The sequence below is a fragment of the Dromiciops gliroides genome, chromosome 1 (genome assembly GCF_019393635.1).
Source record: "Dromiciops gliroides isolate mDroGli1 chromosome 1, mDroGli1.pri, whole genome shotgun sequence".
NCBI lineage: Eukaryota > Metazoa > Chordata > Mammalia > Microbiotheria > Microbiotheriidae > Dromiciops > Dromiciops gliroides.
In genome coordinates, this window is record NC_057861.1 from 128,703,502 (window position 1) to 128,726,137 (window position 22,636).

At 35.4% G+C, this 22,636-nt stretch overlaps 1 pseudogene; it reads right to left on the reverse strand.

Moving 5' to 3' along the window:
• Positions 1-20,084: 20,084 nt before the first annotated feature.
• Positions 20,085-20,992, reverse strand: LOC122746469 (annotated as a pseudogene).
• Positions 20,993-22,636: the final 1,644 nt, after the last annotated feature.

Sequence of the window (22,636 nt, forward strand, 5' to 3'; positions counted from 1 at the left end):
GATGTAGCAATACTGGAAAAATAGGAAAGGCTTAGCTTGTGAAGGGCTTTAAATGCCAAATATAGATGTTGTTGTTTTTTGTTTTTTAATTCTGAAGATACAAGGGAGTCAGTGGAGTTTATTGAATAGAACTACCTAAACATGAAAAAGGTTGTCTCCAGAAGCAGTACATTTCCCTTTCTTGGAGGTAATCAAGCAGACTGAATGACCACTTCTCGGGTATTTTAAAGTGGGAATTTTTTTAAGGTATAGGTTGAGGTAGATAATTTGCTCAAGTCCTTTCTAACTCTCAAATCCTGTGATTCTATGGTACCATCACTGAGTTATGATTATAAAATTCTGTGAAGGCAGATTCATTAGGAAAGTTAAGTAGAAAGAGATTTCAGATATTACTGCTTCCTTCATTTTAATGATCAGATAAGGAACTGTCACCAAAAGAATTTAAATAACTTGCCACCAACTCACACAGGGAGGTAGCTTAGTAGAAGGGATGGAATTTGAGCCAGGTGCTCTGACTATATATATGTGTGTGTGTGTGTGTGTGTGTATTATATATATATTTGTATATATATAATATATGTGTATGTATATACACATATATGTGTGTATGTACATATATAAAATGTGTGTATATATATATACATACATACATACATATAGACATATAGATATAGTACAGTATCCATACATCATATTGCTTACTGGAAACTTTGATTCTATTTAGAGCTCAAGGCCAAGACCCCAGTGGATAGTTTAAAATGTGTGTAATAAGATTTCGATGAGGGAAAGGAATCTATCAGCAGCAAATGGAAATTAATTAGAGGTAGTTTATAGCACCCATAAGTGGAAGCTCCAAAAATTGTCCTCCAGTGAAGTTTATAATTTATTTACAACTTTTAACCCAATTTTATTAACTAATCTTAAAAGAAGTGGGGTGAATTAAGTAATTTTATGTTGAATGCTCTAGATATCTATGACTTAATATGTAAAAGTGTTTTAAAAACTGTCAAGTGCTATACAAATGGTCATTCTTATAAACCTACTCTGATATTCCAATGGCTCTTTGACCTAACAACTCCAGGAATTCCTATCAAGGAATTGCCTGCTTGTCCTAATGAAATTTAGAAGTTTATATTTTACTCTGGAAGCAATAGTAACAGAATAAAGTTTCTTGAGGAAAACATTAGAATAAATACTCAAAGATACTTTATAAAGATGGGTTTATTGATACCTCAAACACAAATTATACAGAATAAAGAATAAGTTTTGTTTTGAAAATGATGAGTTTCATATGCCATTCAATAGGCAGTTAGTAACATTAGAATTCAGTAGAAAAATTAAGATTGGATTATAGAGATTAGAGATTCAACTGAATAGAGCTGATAATTGAGACTATGGCAGATGATAAGATCACTGATAATGAGAGATCTAACAAGACAGCCTTGAGGGATAACCATTGTTATGAACTGGGTCAGAGATAATGATTCTGGAAAAGAAGACAGAAAGCATTATCAGATAAGTAGGGGGAGAACAGTAGAGAGCAATCAGGGAGGAGAAGAAATTCAGAAGGGGGGAAAAGGGTGTACATCAGTGTTGGATAGTACAGAAAGGTCAAGGTGAATAAAAGGCTAAGTAAGACTAAGAAAAGATCATCAAATTTAGTACTTTAAATATCATTGCTATTACTATCCTTAAAGAGAGCAGTATTAGTTGATGAGTAATGTCAGAAGGCAAATTGCAAGGGAGTTGATAAATGATTGGTTCCAGTAAAAATAAAAATTAAATAAAGAATGTTCCCTTTCACATATCTAACAATTCTAGAAATACCAGTCAATAAAATGAGACATTAAAAAAAAGAATAAATATTGACAAAAGTAATTCAAAATTAAATTTTCACTCTTCTCAAAGGGTGTGACAGCATCCTTAGAACACCACTGAGGATTTTCAAGGAAACTAAAGTAGCAGGATACAAAACCAATCTACAAAATCACTAGAACAATAACAAATTCCAGGAGGAAATAATGAAGGGGAAATGTAATTAAAATAACTACAAAATGTATAAAATATTTTCAAATTAATATAGCAAAAGACTTAAAACTCATATATATATATAAAATATATATATACACACACACACACATATATACATGCATACATACATACATTCATATATAGATGAAAAAAGTTCAATACCATTTAAGAAAATAACATGACTTAAATTTTTGAGATATTTCATTGTTCATGGTTGAGGAGCACTAATTTTATTTTTTTAAAAATACATAAATTAGATTTATGATAGATTTATTGCTCAATAGGATTGGGATTCAACCTCATACACATTAGATTGCCAAAAAAGAAAATGGCAAATGTTGGATGGGCTACTAGAGAAGAAGAAAATTTACACACTAATGGTAGAGGGGTGAACTTATATAGCCATCCTGAAAAGTAGTCTGTCACTTGTTCCAAAAAGTTATTAAACTTTGCATACTATTAGACACATACTACTTTTAGGCTTATACTCTAAAATGATACAAAGAAAAATAGGAAAAGATCCTATATATACAATAATATTTATAGCAGTTCTTTTTGTGGTGGCAAAGAACAGAAAATTAAGTGATTGCTTATCATTTGGAGAATAAGTTATACCACATAATATAATGGAATGTTATTGGGCAATTATGAAAGGGATATCAGATAACCTGGGAATGGTTGTATGAACTGATATAGAGTGAAGTAAGCAGAATTAGAAAAATGTATATTATATTAAGTACATTGTAGAAATGAACAACTTTGAAAGACCTAAGAACTCTGATTAATATAGAGATCAATCATGATGCCAAAGGACTAGTAATAAAGCATGTTCCCCATTTCCTGACTAACAGATGATGGACTGAATATGCAAAAGGAGGTACATTTTTTGGACATAGCTATTATTTGCTTGACTATAAATATTTGTTACAAGATTTTGGTTTTCTTTCTTTTTTGTTGAGAATGAAGTAGATAATGGGAGAATAAATACTCCTTAAGTGACAAAAATTAAACAATTAAATATTTAATTTTTTAAATTAAAATTAAAATCAAGAAATAGAAAATGTTGCTGTTTATACACAGGAGTTTTACTTACTTTGACTTCATCAGGTTACATAGTAGGTAGTGATATCACTGGGTCAAGGGGTATGCAAAATTTGTTGCTTTTAAGTGCATATAGTTCAAAATTAATTTTTGGAATGGTTGTGCCATTTCACAGCTTCATGAAGAGTGCATTGGTATTCTTTGTCTTCAACAGTTCCCTCAATAATTTTCAATTTCCTCTCTTATCAGCCTTGCCAATTTAACAGGTATGAGTGGAGCCCCAGAGTTGTATTAATATGCATTTCTCTTTTGATTAATGATTTAGAACATTTCTGTTTCATATGGTTGATCATAGCTTGAATTTCTTGTTTTGAAAACTTCTGCTTTTATATATTGAAAAGTGGTTCATGCTCTTAGCTATTTCTCTTAATTCCCTATAGATCTTGGATATCAGACCATTGTCAGAGAAACTGGCTGCAAATATCATTTCTGATAATTATTCCCCTCACAATTCTAATTGAATTTATTTAGTTTGTGTAATATTTTTTTATATAATCAAAATTGTCTATTATACTTTTTATGTTTATTGATATCACTTATTTGATTAATAAATCTTTCCCTATCCATAATTATTTTTAAATCTAATTCATTCTTTTATAATTTATTTAATGATTGTATTTATTTTTTTCATATTTTGTATTAATTTTAGTCAGACTCCTTTACATTTTTCTTCATAGTTTTTATATAAACATATGTGCATATGTATATGTGTATGTGTGTGTCCTTAAATTATATATATATATATATATATAATATGTATATATGTGTACATATATCCTTAAGAGTAGTCCAGTTATTTAACTCTATGCCACTGTTTGCTGCACAAGTTTGTGTACCTAATATTTTCCATTGATCAACTTTTCTATTTTTCAACCAATATCAAATGATTTAGATCAGTGTTGCTTTATAGTATAATTTGAGATATAGTACTGCTAAGCCCTTCTTATTTTTTTACTGTCTCAAGAATTTTTCTTTTTTTTTCAAGTGAATTTTGTTATTTTTTCTAGTGATGAGTTATTGCTATTGTTTTTGTTGTTCCTCCACAAAAGTACTACTCAGTGACAAAAATGGAATGAAGTAAACAGTATTCTCAAAGGTTATTTACACACATATGTAAAACAAGCCCCAAAGACCACTGGTTCCAGGACCTTCATTAGAGATAGGGCATTGATATTGTGATGAAATAATGAGATTTAGCATATACTCAAAGACCCACCTGGAGATTAATCTAGACTGATTGAATCAAGTGAGAGTGATTAACTGCTGATTAGCCTACTTCAAGTTAACTGGATTGTAATCACACCTTGAGAACACCTTCAGAACCAATGGATTTGGATGACGCCAACCAATCAGCTTGAAGCAGTGTGTAAGGACTGCCTCTGTTCCAACCTATAAAAAGCTTCCACAATCAGTTTGCTGGAGAGAGTTCGTGATTGAAGCAGACTTATGGCAGAGAACTTGAGGAACAACCAGACCAGGCTGGAACTCTAGGCTAAATAGGCTTTTTTCTTAACTTTCTGAACTCCATGGGAATATCTGTATGCTTTAATAAATGTTTAATGCCCAAGGACTGGTGCTAAAGCTTCTAATTTAAGGCAACCACAATTTAGATTTTAAACATCACAATAGCCACCAACAAGGAGTCTCATACCCCTGCATATTTATACATACACATACACACACAGATAAAAACAGATAAAGAGGTTAAATAGGAGGCAATTAGAGGGGGAGGGCATTAGTAATTGGAGGTATCAGGAAAGGCTACCTGTTGAAAGTGGTACTTAGCCTGAGCTCTGAAAGAAGAGCAGAATGCTATGAGGTGAAGGTGAGAAGGGAGTGCATTCTAGGCATAAAACAACAAATGTGGAGACAAGAGTTAGAATGCTATATGTGAGAAGCAGAGAAAAGTTCTATTTGACTAGATGGCAGGGTGGAGGAGAAGTAATTTAAAATGAGGCTGGAAAAACGTTGTGACCAGGTTGTAAATGGATAGAAGAGCTGGATGTTTATAATTTTTCATCATGAATAAAAAACCTCCTGGTAAAAATGCTTACTATCAATACAAAGGGAAAATATCAAGTGAGTACAATACTTGAATATCAATTCTGTGTTAAGGGAAAAGAGAAGTCAGTCTGAGGGAACAACATTGAGTGAAGAAGCTTAAATGTGACAGGTGCTGAATGGGAATCACTCATTCAGATAAGCATGTCTTTCCCACAGGAATGGTATCAAGGGCTATGCATTATGCACAGCTGATGAAATTACAAAGCACAACCCTACCCTTGAAAGGAAATAGATGATGCTGTTTATAGAATGGGATCAGACATTACAATTGCATACACAGAACAAAACCTCCACTAAACAGATGCATTTTATGTGTGGAATCTAAAATAATTGAGTTTCTCTAAGGGACTCTGTAAAACTCCCTCCTTAGACCATTTTAACTAAGCTCTTCTATATGTAAAGAAGCAACCCATATAGCACTAAATAAACAGATATAATATCTGATTAGAAAAAATAATTAACATAGACTTTGAAAGGTTTAAAAGCATTATGAATATTGAACTTGATGAGAAATTTAAAAGGATATTTTCTTTTCAAATTTCAAGTCAGTTTAGGAAATACCTGTTAAGTATTTACTTCGAGTAAACCAACTCAAGTCAGAAAGCATTTATTAAGTGCCCATTACATGACAATCACTGTGTTAGGGAAGTAATGAGTACTATTTTAAGCACAGTGGAAATAAAGATTCAACCATTCTTACCTCATAAAGCTTACATTTAACTGTTGAAAATGTAATTCTGAAAGCAAATTACTCAGCAATCTGCATATTTCTAAAAATGGGTTCTTTGCCACTTAGACATTCTTAAAGGGTCTTTTTACAGATTTCTGACCTAATGTGTTGGGACTTGGGAGTTTGCATGTTTGTTTTGATGACTAACCACCTGGTGGAGTTTATGAGTATTGTCATGCTCATTCAATATAGTGGCTTCACTTTACTAACTGCATATCCTCATTTGAAGCTTCCCCCACCCCAGTAAGACAAGAGTGTTTGGATTGTCTTTTTGCCTTTCCATTCATATCCATGGTTATTTTTTGAGACATGACATGAAACCCTGAGTCATTTTTACTTAAAAGGTAACTTTTATTTCTCTACCACAGCTTGCTTGTGGCTTGTTGCTTCCACTATCAAATCAGAAAGAATATAGGAGCATCTACAAAGCTTGCAGAATTCAAATGTTGGCACTCTGTTTTGCTCCTCATGGCTCAGTCCCTGGGTTGGGTCAGTTGAACAAATGTTTCTTTTGACTCTAAAAGGGTTATTTTGACTCACTCTCCTCCCTGATCAATATGTCTACAATTTAAAAATATATGGCAAATAGCTTAGGTTGTTTTTAAGCCACAAGTTTTAAAATGTATTTTAAGGTTTAGATGTAAAAAATGAACATACAAGAAAAGAGCAATGCTCCAAAAGTTCCCCACTGCCATTTATAAACAACCAATATTAAAAATTAAGGTAGGATGCTAAAGGATAAAATTCACTTTTCTTGGAAGTAGGTAACAAAAAGGGAGAAGTTTCACTGCCTTCTCTCTTGACTCACCTAGGATCAATAATGCACAAGTATTCCATGACTCATAAATTTTGATTTTCAGCAAGAAGGTCACTTTGAGAGTAACTTTCACCAAACATGATAGTTCCAAGCTATCCAATATGGTCTTCTCATGTACTCTTTCTTGTGATCACTCTTTCCCCCAATAGCACCCTCCTTCTGTTTCCTATAAATTTCAATATCAAAATCAAGGAAGCCTCTTGAACTTGGGAATGTCAGTAAACCCACCCATCCACCATGTTGGTGTTCTCCCTCAAATCTTTTTTTCAATCTGTAGATATGAATAAAGATCACTAACATATGTATAGATAAGTATACATATACATATAATTCTCTTTTTAATATCATAGTCACTATTCAATCAACATCGTACTTTCTATATACAGAAAATATTCAATCATGTGTATGTACATGTATGTATGAATACATATATACATACCATGTTGGCGGTATAAGAAAAGTGCTATGCTAGACTTCAGATGGAATGACATAGATGGAGAGTATCAGGAAAGACTTCTAAAGGAGCAAACATTTGAAATAACCATTTATAAATACAAGCAAAGGGCAGATTAAGAGCATAAGGATGGAGGCAGTTAACTGAAGGGTTTGAATTAAGTACAGTCTGTAGTCCAATTTGGTTGGAACAGATGATAAATTGAGGCTAGTCAAAAGAGACAGAGAGAAAAGATAAAGAGTGAAAGTCTGTCAATGACAAATTAAAGATTTTGAATGATAAAGACCTATTTGCTTTCTTTTGAGGGGAAACAACTTGTACATAAAAAATTAAATAGAAAATATATGCATAGTAATTTATGATCATTGGTCATCCAAAGTAGATGTCCCAAAATCTATGAATTAGTCATGCATTTTTCCTCATAAGCAAGCCCTTGAAACTTGTAATTAGATTTTAATTACTCTTATGTTGCACAAAATTCTAATTTTTGCAAAAAATTTAAACAAAGTGTTCTTTTTTTTCTAAGAGACATTTTAAATAGTTCAAATGGCAAAATCAATCAGTTCAGCCAGTTCTAAGTAGCAGTGTGTTATTACAAATGTTTATTTTGAATCTGAATTTCTTCTACTTCTCAAGAAGTAAAATGCATGAAACAATAAGAACACAACACAAATCATAACATCTCAACATAATTGACACAGGACTGTAGTTAAGAAAATGAGTAAAGTCAAGCCTCAGACACTTACTTGCTAAGTGATCATGAACAATTCACTTAACCTCTATGTGTCTCAGTTTCCTAATCTGTAAAATTGTGATAATAATAGCACTTACCTCCCTAGATTGTTGTGAAGATAAAATGAAATAATAATTGTAGAATATTTAGCACAGTACCTAGCATATAATAAATGCTATAGAAATGTTAGTTCTTGTACTATGCAATGGCCACGTGGGATTTACACAAGGAATGCAAAGCTGGCTCACAATTAGGAAAACTATCAAAATAATCTCCCATATCAATAACAAAATTAACCAAAATCATATAATTATCTCTATAAATACAGAGAAGTCTTTTGACAAAACACAGCATCCATTCCCAATAAAAATTCTAGAAAGTGGGACAGCTAGGCGGCACAGTGGATAAAGCACTGGGCTTGGATGCAGGAGGACCTGAATTCCAATCTGAACTCAGACACTTGACACATACTAGCTGTGTGACCCTGGGAAAGTCACTTAAACCTCATTGCCCCACTAAAAAAAATGCTAGAAAGCATTGGAATAGATGGAGCATTCCTTAAAATGATATTATTTTTCCCATAAAAATATTTTATTATTTTCCAGTTACATTTAGAGATAGTTTTCAATATTTGTTTTTATAAGATTTCTAGTTTCAAATTTTTCTCCCTCCCTCCCCCTCCCTAAGACAGCAAGTGATCTGATGTAGGTTATATATGTACAATCACATTAAACATATTTCTGCATTAGTCATGCTGTGAAAGAAGAATCAGAGCTAAAAGGAAAAACCTCAAGAAAACAACAACAACAACAACAAAAACAATAGAAATAGTATGGTTCAATTTGCATCCAGATTCCACAATTCTTTCTTTTTTTTTTTCTGTATTTGGAGAGCATTTCCCTATGTGAGTCCTTTGGAACTACCCTGGACCATTGTATTGCTGAGAACAATCAAGTCTATCGCAGTTGATCAACAGATAATGTTGTTGATATTGTGTAAAATGTTCTCCTGGTTCTGCTCATCTCACTCATCATTAGTTCATGCAAGTCCTTCCAGGTTTCCCTAAAATCTGCCTGCTCATCGTTTCTTACAGCACAATAGTATTCCATTATATTCATATACCACAACTTGTGCAGCCATTCCCCAATTGATGGGCAAATCCTCAATTTCCAATTCCTTGACACCACAAAAAGAGCAGCTATAAATATTTTTGTACATGTGGGTCTTTTTCCCTTTTTTATGATCTTTGGGGAAAAGACCTAATAGTGTTATTTCTGTGTCAAATGGTATGCACAGCTTTATAGCCCTTTGGGCATAGTTCCAAACTGGTCTTCAGAATGGTTGGATCAGTTCAAGCTCTACCAACAATGCATTAGTGTTTCAATTTTCCCACAGCTTCTCCAACATTTATTATTTTCTTTTTTGTCATATTAGCCAATCTGATAGGTAAAAGAGTTGTTTTAATTTACATTTCTCTAATCAATAGTGATTTAGAGCATTTTTTCATATGGCAATATATAACTTTGACTTAATCAGAAAACTGCCTGTTCATATCCTTTGACCATTTCTCAATTGCGGAACGACTTGGATTCTTATAAATTTGATTTAGTTCCTGATAGATTTTAGAAATAAGGCCTTTATCAGAAGTATTGGCTATAAAAATTGTTTCTCAGCTTTCTATCTCCCTTCTAATTTTGGATGCATTGCTTTTGTTTGTGCAAAAACTTTTTAATTTAATGTAGCCAAAATCATCCATTTTGCATTTCATAATATTCTCTATCTCTTGTTTGGTCATAAACTGTTCTCATTTCCAAAGATCTAAGATGTAAACTATTCCTTCCTCTCCTAATTTACCTATGGTATCACCCTTTATGTCTAAATCATGTACCCATTTTGGCCTCATTTTAGTATAAGGTGTACGATGTTCATCTATGCCTAGTTTCTGCCATACTATCTTCCAGTTTTCCCAGCAGTTTTTGTCAAATACTAAGTTTCTATCCCAGAAGCTGGAGTCTTTGGATTTATCAAACAGTACATTACTATAGTCATTTACTATTGTGTCTCCTGTGCCTAACCTATTCCATTGATCCTCCACTCTATTTCTTAGCCAGTACCAGATAGTTTTGATGACTTCTACTTTATAGTAAAGTTTCAGATTTGGTACAGCTAGCTAACCGTCCTGAGCATTGTTTTTTATTTCCCTTGATATTCTTGACATTTGGATTTTCCAGATGAATTTTGTTATTATTTTTTCTAGCTCTATAAAATAATTTTAGGTAGTCTGATTAGTATGGAACTGAATAAGTACATTAATTTAGGTAGAATTGTCATTTTTATTATATTAGCTCAGCCTATCCATGAACAATTGATATTTTTCCAATTATTTAGATCAGATTTGATTTGTGCGAAAAATGTTTTGTAATTGTGTTCATAGAGTTCCTGGGTTTGTCTTGGCAGATAGACTCTCAATTATTTTATATTGTTTACTATTACTTTAAATGGAATTTCTCTTTCTGTCTCTTGCTCCAGGACTTTGTTAGTCATATATAGAAATGCTGATGATTGATGTGGATTTATTTTATATCCTGCTACTTTGCTAAAGTTGTTAATTGTTTCAAGTAATTTTGAGTTGACTCTCTAGGATTCTCTAAGTATACCATCTTATCATCTGCAAAGAGTGATAGTTTTGTTTCCTCCTTGCCTATTCTAATTCCTTTAATTCCTTTTTCTCCTCTGATAGCTAAAGCTAACATTACTAGTACAATATTAAATAATAGAGGTGATAATGGACATCCCTGTTTCAACACTGATCTTACTGGGAAGGCCTCTAACAACTCCATTACATAATGCTTGCTGATCATTTTAGGTAGATACTGCTTATTATTTTAAGGAAAGCTCCACGTATTCTTACGTTCTCTAATGTTTTTATTGGGAATGGGTGCTGTATTTTGTTAAAAGCTTTCCTTGTATCTATTGAGATAATCATATGATTTTGGTTAGTTTTCTTATTGATGTGGTTGATTATGTTAATAGTTTTCCTAATATTGAACCAGCCCTGAATTCCTGGTATAAATCCCACCTGGTCATAGTGTATTATCCTGATGATCACTTGCTGTAATCTCCTTGCTAATATCTTATTTAAGATTTTTGCATCAATATTCATTAGGGAAATTGGTCTATAATTTTCTTTCTCTGTTTTTGCTCTGCCTGGCTTTGTTATCAACACCATATTTGTGTCATAAAAGGAATTTTTTAGAACTCTTTCACCCATTTTTCCAAATAATTTGTATAATATTGAAATTAATTGTTCTTTAAATGTTTGGTAGAATTAACTTGAAAACCCACCTGGCCCTGGAGATTTTTTGTTAGGGAGTTCATTAATGGCTTGTTAAATTTCTTTTTTTTTTTTTTGTGGGCCAATGGGGGTTAAGTGACTTGCCCAAGGACACAGCTAGTAAGTGTCAAGTGTCTGAGGCCAGATTTGAACTCAGGTACTCCTGAATCCAGGGCTGGTGCTTTATCCACTGTGCTACCTAGCTTCCCTCAATTTCTTTTTCTAATTCAGGCTTATTCAAGGATTTTATTTCCTCTTCAGTTAACCTGGGCAGTTTGTATTTTTGTAAATATTTATCCATTTCACTTAGATTGTCAAATTTATTGGCATACAGTTGGGCAAAATAGTTCCTAATTGTTGCTTTAATTTCCACTTCATTGGTGGTAAAATCACCTCTTTCATTTTTGATACTGGTAATTTGGTTTTCTTATTTCTTTTTTTTTTAAACCTAATTAACCAATGTTTTATCTATTTTATTGTTTTTTTTTTTCATAAAACCAGCTCTTAGTTTTATTGATTAATTCTATAGTTTTCTTACTTTAAATTTTATTAATTTCTCCTTTAATTTTCAGAATTTTTAATTTAGTATTTAACTGGGGATTTTTAATTTGTTCTTTTTCTAGCTTTTTAAGTTGCATGCCCCGTTCATTGATCTCCTCTTTCTCTTTTTTATTGATGTAAGTAGTTAGAGATATAAAACTTCTTTCTTATTTATTTTATGTCTAGATTTATCTAATTCTGAGAGGGAAAGATTCAGATCTCCCACTAGTACAGTTTTTATGTCTATTTCCTCTTATAACTCATTTAACTTCTCTCAGAATTTGGATGATATACCACTTGGTGCATACATGTTTAGTATTGATATTACTTCATTATCTGTAGTACCTTTTAGTAAAATTTAGTTTCCTTCCTCATCTCTTTTAATGAGATCTATTTTTACCTTTGCTTTGTCTGGGATAAGGATTGATACCCCTGGTTTTTTTACTTCAGCTGAAGCATAATATATTCTGCTCCAGCCTTTTACCTTTACTCTGTGTGTATCTCTCTGCTTCAAATGTGTTTCTTGTAAATAGCATATTGTAGGATTCTGGTTTTTAATCCATCCACTCTGCTATTCACTTCCATTTTATGGCAGAATTCATCCCATTCACATTCACAGTTATTATTACTGTCTATTTCCCTTCATTCTATGTACCCCCTTTGTACTTTTGCCCCCCTTCTTTCATGCTATTCCTCCTCACCAACGTTTTGCTTCTTAACCCTGCCTCACCCAGTCTGCCCTCCCTTTTATCAGTCCCCCTCTCTTTTCTTTACCCTTTCCTCCCCTACTTCTGCCCTCCCTTCTATCAATCCCCCCTTTCCCCTTACCTTTTTACTTCCCTAAAGAATAAGCTAAGTTTCTTTATCCAAATGAACATATACATTATTCCCAATTTGAATCAAATCTAGTGAGAGTAAGGTTGAAACAATGTTCACCCCTCCCTTCTTTTCCTCTATTTCCTCTATTTAGGGTTTTTTGTACCTCTTCATATGATGTATTTCATCCCTTTCCACTTCCCCTTTCCTCTTCTCCCCATAATAACCCATTAATATTTTTATATCATCACATTAGGACAATTTATATTTATACCCTCTGTGTACAATCCTTCTGTCTGCCCAAATATACATACATGCATACATACATACACACACACACACACACACACACACACACACACACACACACACATATATATATATATATATACAGTTTTCAAGTGTTATAAGTATTATCTTCCCATGTAGGGATGTAAACATTTTGACCTTATTGAACAACTTTACCCCTGTTTACCTTTTTAAGCTTCTCTTGAGTCTTGTATGTTAAGACTGAATTTTCTATTCAGTTCTGGTATTTTCATCAGGAAACCTTGAAAGTCTCCTATTTCATTGAATTGCTTCTTTCTGGCTGCTTGGAGTATTTTCTCCTTTTCTTTATAATTCTGGAGTTTGGCTACAATATTCCTTGGAGTTTTCCTTTTGGGGTCTCTTTCAGGAGGTGATAGGTGGATTCTTTCAATGATGATTTTATCCTCTTATACTATAATATCAGGGCAGTTCTCCTTGATAATTTCTTGGAATATGGTGTCTAGACTCTTTTTCTGATCATGGCTTTCATGCAGTCCAATAATTCTCAAATTATCTATTTTCCAGGTCAGTTGTCTTTCCAATGAGGTATTTCACATTTTCTTCTATTTTTTCATTCTTTTGATTCTGCTTGTCTGATTCCTGGTGTCTCATGGATTCATTACCTTCCAACTGTCCAATTTAAATTTTTAAGGCATTGTTTTCTTCAATGAGATTATGCACCTTTTTTTCCATTTGGCCAAATGAATTTTTTAAGGGATTGTTTTCTTTAGTCATTCTTTGTGCTTCCTTTTTTGAAGATGCTGATACTGTTTTCATAATTTTCTTGTTTTGCTTGCATTTCTCTCCCCATTTTTTCTTCTACCTCTCTCAATTGATTTTGAAAATCCTTTTTGAGCTCTTCTAAGAAGGCTTTTTGTTCTTGAGACCAATTCATTTTCCCTCTTGAGGCTTCACATGTAGGCAATTTGAAAGTATTGTCCTCATCTGAGTTTATGTTTACCTCTTCCCTGTCAACACAGAAGCTCTCAATGGTAAGAGCTCTTTTTTGTTTCTTACTCCTATTGTATCTTATTTTTTTTAAGTTGAGGTCTGCCCTGGGGGCACCAGGGTCTCTGTTTCAAGCTTCTTATGCTGGGAGATAGGGGCTGTAACACTGGCTTTCTACACTGAGGCCTCTATGGCTTGTGGATTTCTCACCACCCTGGCCTTGCTCCCTGTGCTTGCTCCTGGTGAGCTGCGATGGCCAGGCCTGTTCGTGCCTCTCCTGTGGGTGGCCCTCTAGCTGGCAGCCTGCCATCTTAGCTGGTGCTAGTGGATCTCACCACTGGCCTGCTGTGCCATCAGCTTGCTGAGCCAGGATCAAGGGGCCTCAGTTGCTCAGCTGTGGCCTAGAGCTTCCTGCTGACTTGCCCCAACCCCCTCCATGCTGCTCTGAGTTGTGGTGCAGTGTGCCTCCTTTTTGCTCAAGTTATGCTGAACTTTCCTGAAGTCTTCTAAATTATCTCATGTTGGAAGATTGTGTCTCTCTGTCTTTTTGTAGGTCCTGTAGTTCCAGAATCTGTCAAGAGGCTTGATTTAATGTTCTTTTTGAGGGAACTGAAGGAGAGCTCAGGCAACTTGCTGGCTTCTCTCTGCCATCTTGGTTCTGCCAGCAGTATGTATTTAAAACCATCAGTAAGCATTATGTGTAATGGTGATAGATTAGATTCATGACCAATTAGATCAAGGATGTAACAAGGAGGCCCATTATCACTACCATTATTCAATATTGTACTAGAAATTTTAGCTTTATCAATAAAAGAGGAAAAAGAAATTGAAGGAATTAAATCAGGCAAGGAAGAATAAAACTATCATTCTTTACAGATGATATAATGGTATACTTAGAGAATCCTAAACAATCAACAAAAAACCTCCTTGAAACCACAACTTTAGCAAAGTTGAAGGATATAAATAAACCCAAATAAATCAAAAGCATTTCCATGTATGACCAAAAAGCCCAGCAGCAAGAGATAGAAAGAGAAATTCATTTAAAATAACTGTAGACATGTTAGCTATTGTTATTTTGAGACTGTAACTATATTATTAGATAATAAATATGTGTCATAGTCTAGGAGTTAGTTCAAAATGTCCTATCACTAGCCACAAGCTTGCAAGCAGCTTTTTCAACTCATGTCCAAACCATAGAAATGAAAATGGAAAAAGATGGTAGAAGAATAAATAAAAGAATGATTCTTTTCAAGTACACCCTAGTCTGTTTCAACTTCTTTGGCACTTGAGAGTTTTTCATAAAAGAAGCAGATTAGTAGATGGTGTCTTATATTTTAACAATCACACAACAGAAATCTGGAGGCCTAAAAGACCTTTAGGAGCTAGAGAAAAAATGAAGAAGGAGACAGGGAGTGAGAAGGAGAACAAAAAAGGATACAACCATAACAATTGCTGGTTCTCAAGGTGATGGCCATTGGACCACCACATCAGGTGACCAGCCCTTCACTTTAATGTGCTGGGGTCAGTAGCTGATTCACTACATTGGGCCTGCAAGCCCTACCATGGCTATCCCACATTCTAGGACAGCCCACACACTGGGAGAACCAAGAAAAAGGGAATGGCCATGGATTGGATAATGAAAAGGGCAGGTGTGGCTGATTAGTTTCCCAATTTGCTGTTTCTGGCAGAAAAATTCTGTGGGAAGGCCCAGAGATGTCTCCCCCACACCCACCCTATATATTCCACAGTCAGTTCTGATACAAAGGTATCTCCAACATAATAGATAACAGGAACAGAAGTTTTTGGACAAGTGCAAGGTTAGGCAGGGATAGGGGGTGAGCCTAGAATATAGGCCACATGTTTCACATGAACTTTATTAATCTCAAAAGATCCCCAAGGCAGAGAAGAGCTGGGTGCTATCAAACAATATTAACCCAGTCTGATTATTATGCCTATATGCAAATATATCTAGAATAAAACTGTAAAAAGTCAGTAGAGCTTCCTGCTGTTTCCAAATACAACATATGGATGTTTGTCATCATGTAAGCAAATTAATATGAATAAATGAGTGTCTTTTCATAACATTGTGTTGGTACTGGGAAGACCCAGGCCAAGAATGTGTCCTCTAAATAGCAAAAGAAAGGCACCAACATTTTAGCTATAACTAATTTTTATTGCATTTTATTGCTAGATAACTTTTTTTTTCCTTCTGGGCTACCTCTTTTCTCTGGGTTCTTGCTCTCTCATATGCTTTATATTTGGACTCTAAGCTGAAAAATTAAACTGAAAAAGGCCCTGGTTACAGACTAATCAGTTTTATTCTAAATTATTTATATTACTTCTCTCAGATCTGTGAAGGATTACAAGTCTCACAGTACTGACAGAATGAAGCTATATCATTTTAGGAATATTTAATTTCAAGCACATGTCAGGGAAAGCTCTCTCTTGAATCTAATCTTCTAATCCTACAGACAGTACTTCTTTCAATTACACATTTCAAAAAAAGTGATATAATGCATTCATAAATGAAGAGTTTTTTCTCTCTATGTTCACGAAAATTTCTGAATAAGGAGTTAAAAGACAACTTGGAATTTAATTATACGGTTTCTGGTTATAGATAAATATATGAGACTGTCACTACAGCAACCAAACCTGTAAACAAGATTCTGTTAGTCAGAGAGAACACTATGTATGCTGTGTCTAATATTTCTGATTTAACCCTTCTTCATGATCCAGCACTTGCCAGTAATTAAATCTGTGGGGCCACCAAACCCTGATGGTGATTTGGGAAACTAGTCTTACTTGGGGGGAAATAAAAATATAGCTTAGGTGCTTTATACTTCTTCAGATTTACACATAAGATTATAATACCAATATCAATCTGAAGCACCCCGTCATTTCTGAACCACCCACATTGGTTCTTGTCTAATCCTATATTGATGACATGACAAATTATACATCTTCTATGGCAAAAGTGCTGTAAACTCTCTTGTGGATTATTAATTTCTTTTATTTTTTTCCTTTTTATCTCTTGAATAATTCTTATGTGTAAGAAGTCACCCATTTAGGGATAATGTCCCCAAAAGTTCACTTCTATATTAGTTGCTTAGAACTCAGAAATAATTTTCCCCATAAAAATAATGCTGTGAATAAATAATTGTTTCCAGACCACTGCACAAAAGTCCAATTAGGCCATAACAAGATTGAACTAAAACTATAGCACTAATTAGGCCGTGTGTGTGTGTGTGTGTGTGTGTGTGTGTGTGTGTGTGTGTGTGTGCACAAAGAGAAAGATACAGAGATATAATAAATAAAGTGTTGGGCATAGAGTCAAGAATATCTGCATTCAGATCCTGTACCTGATACTACCTAAGTGGTATTGCTCAAGTCATAATATCAGTTGGATTTAAGGAATTCTCTACTAAGGCATCACTGGGTGGGGAATCTATATTGGTAGGAAGAGTTGAAGAAATCCCAGAAGATTTATATGTGTACATATGTGTTCCATGGAAGCCTATGTGTATCCCAATAGAGAATTCAGTCTCCTTCACAATGACAAGTTATATGGAAAAATCAAACAACCATTCTGGATCCACTACAAATTTATGTATATAGCTTCAACTGAGCCCTCCTTGCTGCTAGGCAATACTTATACACCTACCTTATCAATTCAATATCCCAGATTCCATGGCAGCTCTTATAAAGGTTTTCATCCCTCCTCAAAGCTCCCAATGAGGCTATTCTCCATTGAGTTTCTTCTTGTCCCCTTTCCCCATCTCATATCACTCATATGCCTTCTGCAACCTGTCCTCCTTCACCTTTGTCTCAAATGACAAGGTGACCTTAATCCTTATCAAGGCTAATCTCTTTACCTGCTCAATTTATCTTATTCTATCTCATCTCCTCCAACAGGTTTCTTCCTCTGTTATCCCCAATCTATCCCTGTTTACTGGTTGCTTCCCTCCTACCTACAAACATGCCCATCTATGTCTCACCAATCTTGAAAATAACAACCTAACTATTGTAAAGAATTAATTGTTATTTGAGGTTTTTATGACCCCATATTTTGGCTAGAATTTTAAAAACCCTGTCGTGCCTCCTCAATGGCATGGTGCTCCACCCACTGGTTGTAGCTGTTGCCATGTTACCTCATGTCATCACCATTCGACAATGCCTACATGGGCCTGGCAAAATTATAATGACTAGGAGCCCAGTGAGGACAGTCATGTGACTGTCAGGACTTACAGCCAATTGGCTTGGGTCTGTGTGTGGTCAGTCTGGGGTCTACTGGGAAGGAGAAGGGAGGAGTTTCACCATTCTAGCTTGAAGCTGGAAAGTGACAGGACACAGCTGATTCCTGGGTGGTGGTGTTATTCAGGTTGTATCATTTCTCTTCCCCCATTTTTTCCTTTCCCTTAATTCTACTGATCTTGCTTGTGTTTTTAAGTTCATTCTTGTTAATAAACCCTGTTCTGTTTTTGAGGGAAACTGTTGGTCTCCTTCCTTCCTCCAATATTGCAACAAGCCACCTAGTTAACACTCCCCAATTAAAATTTGGCCCCTACACTATCCATCCTTGCTATCATCCTATATTTCTTCTGATGTTTTGTGGCTAAACTCCATGAAAGCAGATGCTTCCATTTTCTCTCCTTTTACTCTTTCTAATCCCTTACAATCTGACTTCCAGATTTATCATTCCATTGAAACTGCTCTCTCCAAGGTTACCAATTAATGTCTTTTTTGCCAAATCCAATAACCTTTTCTCAGTCCTCATTCTGCTTGATCTCTTGGTAGCTGTTGACACTATTGCTCAACATCTTCTCCTTGATATTCTCTTCTCTGTAGGTTTTAGGAATACCACTTTCCTACCTATCTCTCTGTTTCTTGAGTCTCTTTTGCTAGATCCTCACCAGATCCCTTCCTCTAACCAGAGGTAACCCTCAGAGTTCTATCCTGAGCTCTTTTCTTCTCCCTCTATACCATTACACTTGGTGATCTCATCAGATCCTGTGGATTTAATTATATTTCTTTGCTAAGGATTCTCAAATCAACCTATCCTGCTCCAAACTCTCCACTGACCAATCTCACATCTCCAACTGCCTTTCAGACTTCTAGAACTAGATTCCAGTAGGCATCTTAAATTAAGCATCCCCAAAATGGAACTCATTTATTTGTTCTAAACCCCCCCTTCTTCCTACTTTCTCTATCAACACCAATCGGTTGACAAAGCCTATTGATTTCAACTTTGCAACATCTCTCCTACAAATCCACTTCTCTCCTGTGACACTGCCAGTACTCCGGTGCCAGCTCTCATTGCCTCAAGCCTGGACTATTGCAACAGCCTGCTCATAGATCTGCCTTCCTCAAGTCTCTCTAACTCCAATCCATCCTCCAGTCAACCACTAAAGTGATTTTTCCTAAAGCCCAGGTTGGACCATATTACCCCCACTCAATAAACTTCAGTGCCCCCCTGTATTGCCCCTGGGATCAAATAAAAATCCCCTGCTTGTCATTCAAAGCCCCTAATAACCTGGGACACTCCTATCTTTCTAGTCATTTTACACCTTACTCTTTGCCACTTACTCTTTAATCCAGTGGCACTTATCTCCTTGCTGTTAGATGAACAAATCATTCCATCTCTCATTTGTGAGTATTTTCTCTAGCTGGCTCCAAAGCCTAAAATGTTCTCACTCCTTTGCTCTATCTACTAGCTTCCCTGGTTTCCTTTAAGTCCCAACTAAAATTCCATCCTTTAAAAGGATCATTTCCTAATCCTGTTTAATTCTAGTGCCTTTTTTCCATTAACTACTGCCCACCCATTTATCCTGTATATTGCTTGTTTGAAAATATTTGTTTTCTTTTTTGTTTGTTTGATTTCCCCATTACATTGTGAGATCCACAAAAGCAAGGGCTTTCTTTTGTCTCTTTTTGTATCCTCAGGACTTAGCCTAGTACATGGCACTTGGCACATAGTAGGCACTTAATAAATGTTTGATTGATTGGTTGTACAATATGAATAAAGGAGTGTAACTGATCCTATAAAGCCATATCTATGAGTATCTCAGTAAGTCTGGCTAATGAGGCCCCATCACACCACTCCTTTCAGTTGCTCTAGTTATATCCTCCCTGTTGTGTGACACTCCATTGTCTTGTAACAGCTAAGTATGATTTCCCCCAAGGCTTTGGGAGGTTGGCCAGACACAGAATCTAGCTGTCAGATGTCACATGCATGTAGAAGTCCTTGTACTGAAGCTTCTGGAACTTAGTGTCTATGTTGAATTCACACAGTTCCATGTACCCCAGGAAAATGATCCATACTGGTCTGACTGTTCCTCAGGAACTTGGAGGCCTTCAGCCCTGGTGTAATGGGCAACATTAAAGCTCTTGCTGATCTTAGAGAGCACTGTGTCCTACTGCTCCTCAATTTTCTCAAGGGTTTACTGCAGCATGGAGTCCAGCTCACTGATGCAGTCGTAGTGTCAGAAATTGCTGGCATCCTGATGATACCCCAGGCAAAGCTGGATGGCCCCAAAATAATCTTCTTTCTCCAGCATCTCACTTAAGCACATATCAATTCTTTAAAGCATTTTTTTTTTTTTTTTGGTGCTCAAAGATTTCAAATGTGGACCATTCGCTGGTGTTTCTTCTGGTCCAAAAGAAGTTTCATACTGGCCTGAGCAAAACCCTTTTTTGTGATATTCACGTGCCTTCTTCCACTGGTACAAGTGACAGTTGCCAACTAAAGGCCAATATGCACTGAGGTCATTCTCTCGAGTTCCTAGATATAAGTGGGCTGCTTTTCAAGGATCAAATCTGAGACTTTCTTAGAGACAGTGGCTTTCTGCTGTTACAGCTTATCTCTGTACACCTTCAATTCTTGCAAATTGAAAATAGAAGGGAGCTTCTCCATCTCATACTTCACGAGATCAAACACATCAGTTGAGAAGTAAACACTGATCCCCATGATATTGTTGATAGATTTATTGCCAGATTTGAGGGTCAATGGGCTACTCCTGAAGTTCTCTCAATTCCTCCTTGCTGGGCAATGGGAGATTCTCAATGGGTTTCAGGTCACTGAGGCAGTACTGGAGGTTTTTAAAACTCTGGCAGTCCATGCACAATTTGATCTTCTGTATAGTGGGAACAGGGTGAAGAGGGGAGAAAAGAATACTTCAGGGCTCTAGGGTGGGAGGTAGGGCACCTCATGGTATTCAGGTGATGCTCATTCTGGCCTCCACCCAAGCCACACAAGTATAAATAATCAAGAGATAGATAGGTAATTTGATAGATAGAAAAATAGATAGATAGATAGATAGATAGATAGATAGATAGATAGATAGATAGATAGATAGATAGATAGATAGATAGATAGATAGATAGATAGATAGATAGATAGATAGATGGATGGATGTGTGATAAAATAATGGAATTTGGCAGATGCCCAGGGGTCCCATATGATTGATAGTATTATTTGAGAAATCAACTAAGTACCTACTTGAGATTATTAGATATAGGCCACACCTGGCCTGCCCTGAGTGCTGACATCATTCTCAGCCATGCAACTTGAAGGACCTCCCTTTGGGGGGAGGGAGAGAAAAGGTAGAAAAGAGAACGCTGAGGCTGGGAGCTCTCTCTCTTTCCTGTTGGTGAGCTTCCGAGAGTGGACTGGAGAGTGGCTGCACAGCTAACTCCCATAAAAACTATGGACCCCAGGTGGTGAGTTAATAGAAATGAGGCCAGCTCTTCAAATTAGCTGAGCTGGAAGCAAGTTTGGGGATTGAGTCAGTCTTTGCTAGAGCCAGGGAGCGTATCCATTTTTCTCTTCCCATATTCCCTTGTCACTGGCTTTACTAACTTTACCTTTTCCGCGTATTTTATTCCTATTTATAAAACCTGATTTGTTTGTGGAAAAGAGGCTGTTAATCTCCTTTCTTATTGGCCTGGGAGAAATAACTAAAACAGGCAGTTTGGAAGGGAGGAAACGTTGGACCTAGAGGTCCCTTGTTATTTTCTGAACCCCAATATTATGGTGAGCCACCCAATTAACTCTCCCCATATTAAATTTGGCCCCTACAGATGAATAGATGGATGGATGAATGGATGGATAGATGGATAGATGGGTGATAGATGTAGATATAGATATATAATAGAGAGAAGGCACTAGCAGTAAAGGGTACATTTAAAGAAAGCCTCTTGAAAAATATTGGATTTTATAAATATTACACACACAGATGCATGTGTGTGTGTGTGTGTGTGTGTGTGTGTGTTTCTGTGTTATATATAGGTGAGATATGCAGGCAGCTATGTACAAGCAGGATATACACAGTAACTACAACAATTGAAAAGGGAAGAATGACACAAAAAACTCAGAAGTAAATGTAACAAAATTATAAAGATGAAAGGGGACTTGAGAAGAATTGAAAAGCCACCCCAATTTAGTCCTTTGGGGAAGTAGTGGGCCCACAGTTATTACAGATTGCATACATTATTATACTTTTTCAATTTCTCAATCAGTTGTACTGGCACTTTAAAATATTTTTCCTCTCCAAAAAAAATTGTATTTGTCACATTGGATAACTCTCTAGGAGGGGAAGGTGAAAGAATACATGTTATACTACGGTGATGAAGGAAATAGAAAATAAGAATAAAAACTTATTTTTTTAAAAAAGCAGTTTCAACAGAAGTAAGAAAGTAGCAGGTTGTAGTTAGGAGGAAAATTCAAAGTTCAAGAGCTTGGAAATATAAAATTTCTAAAAAAT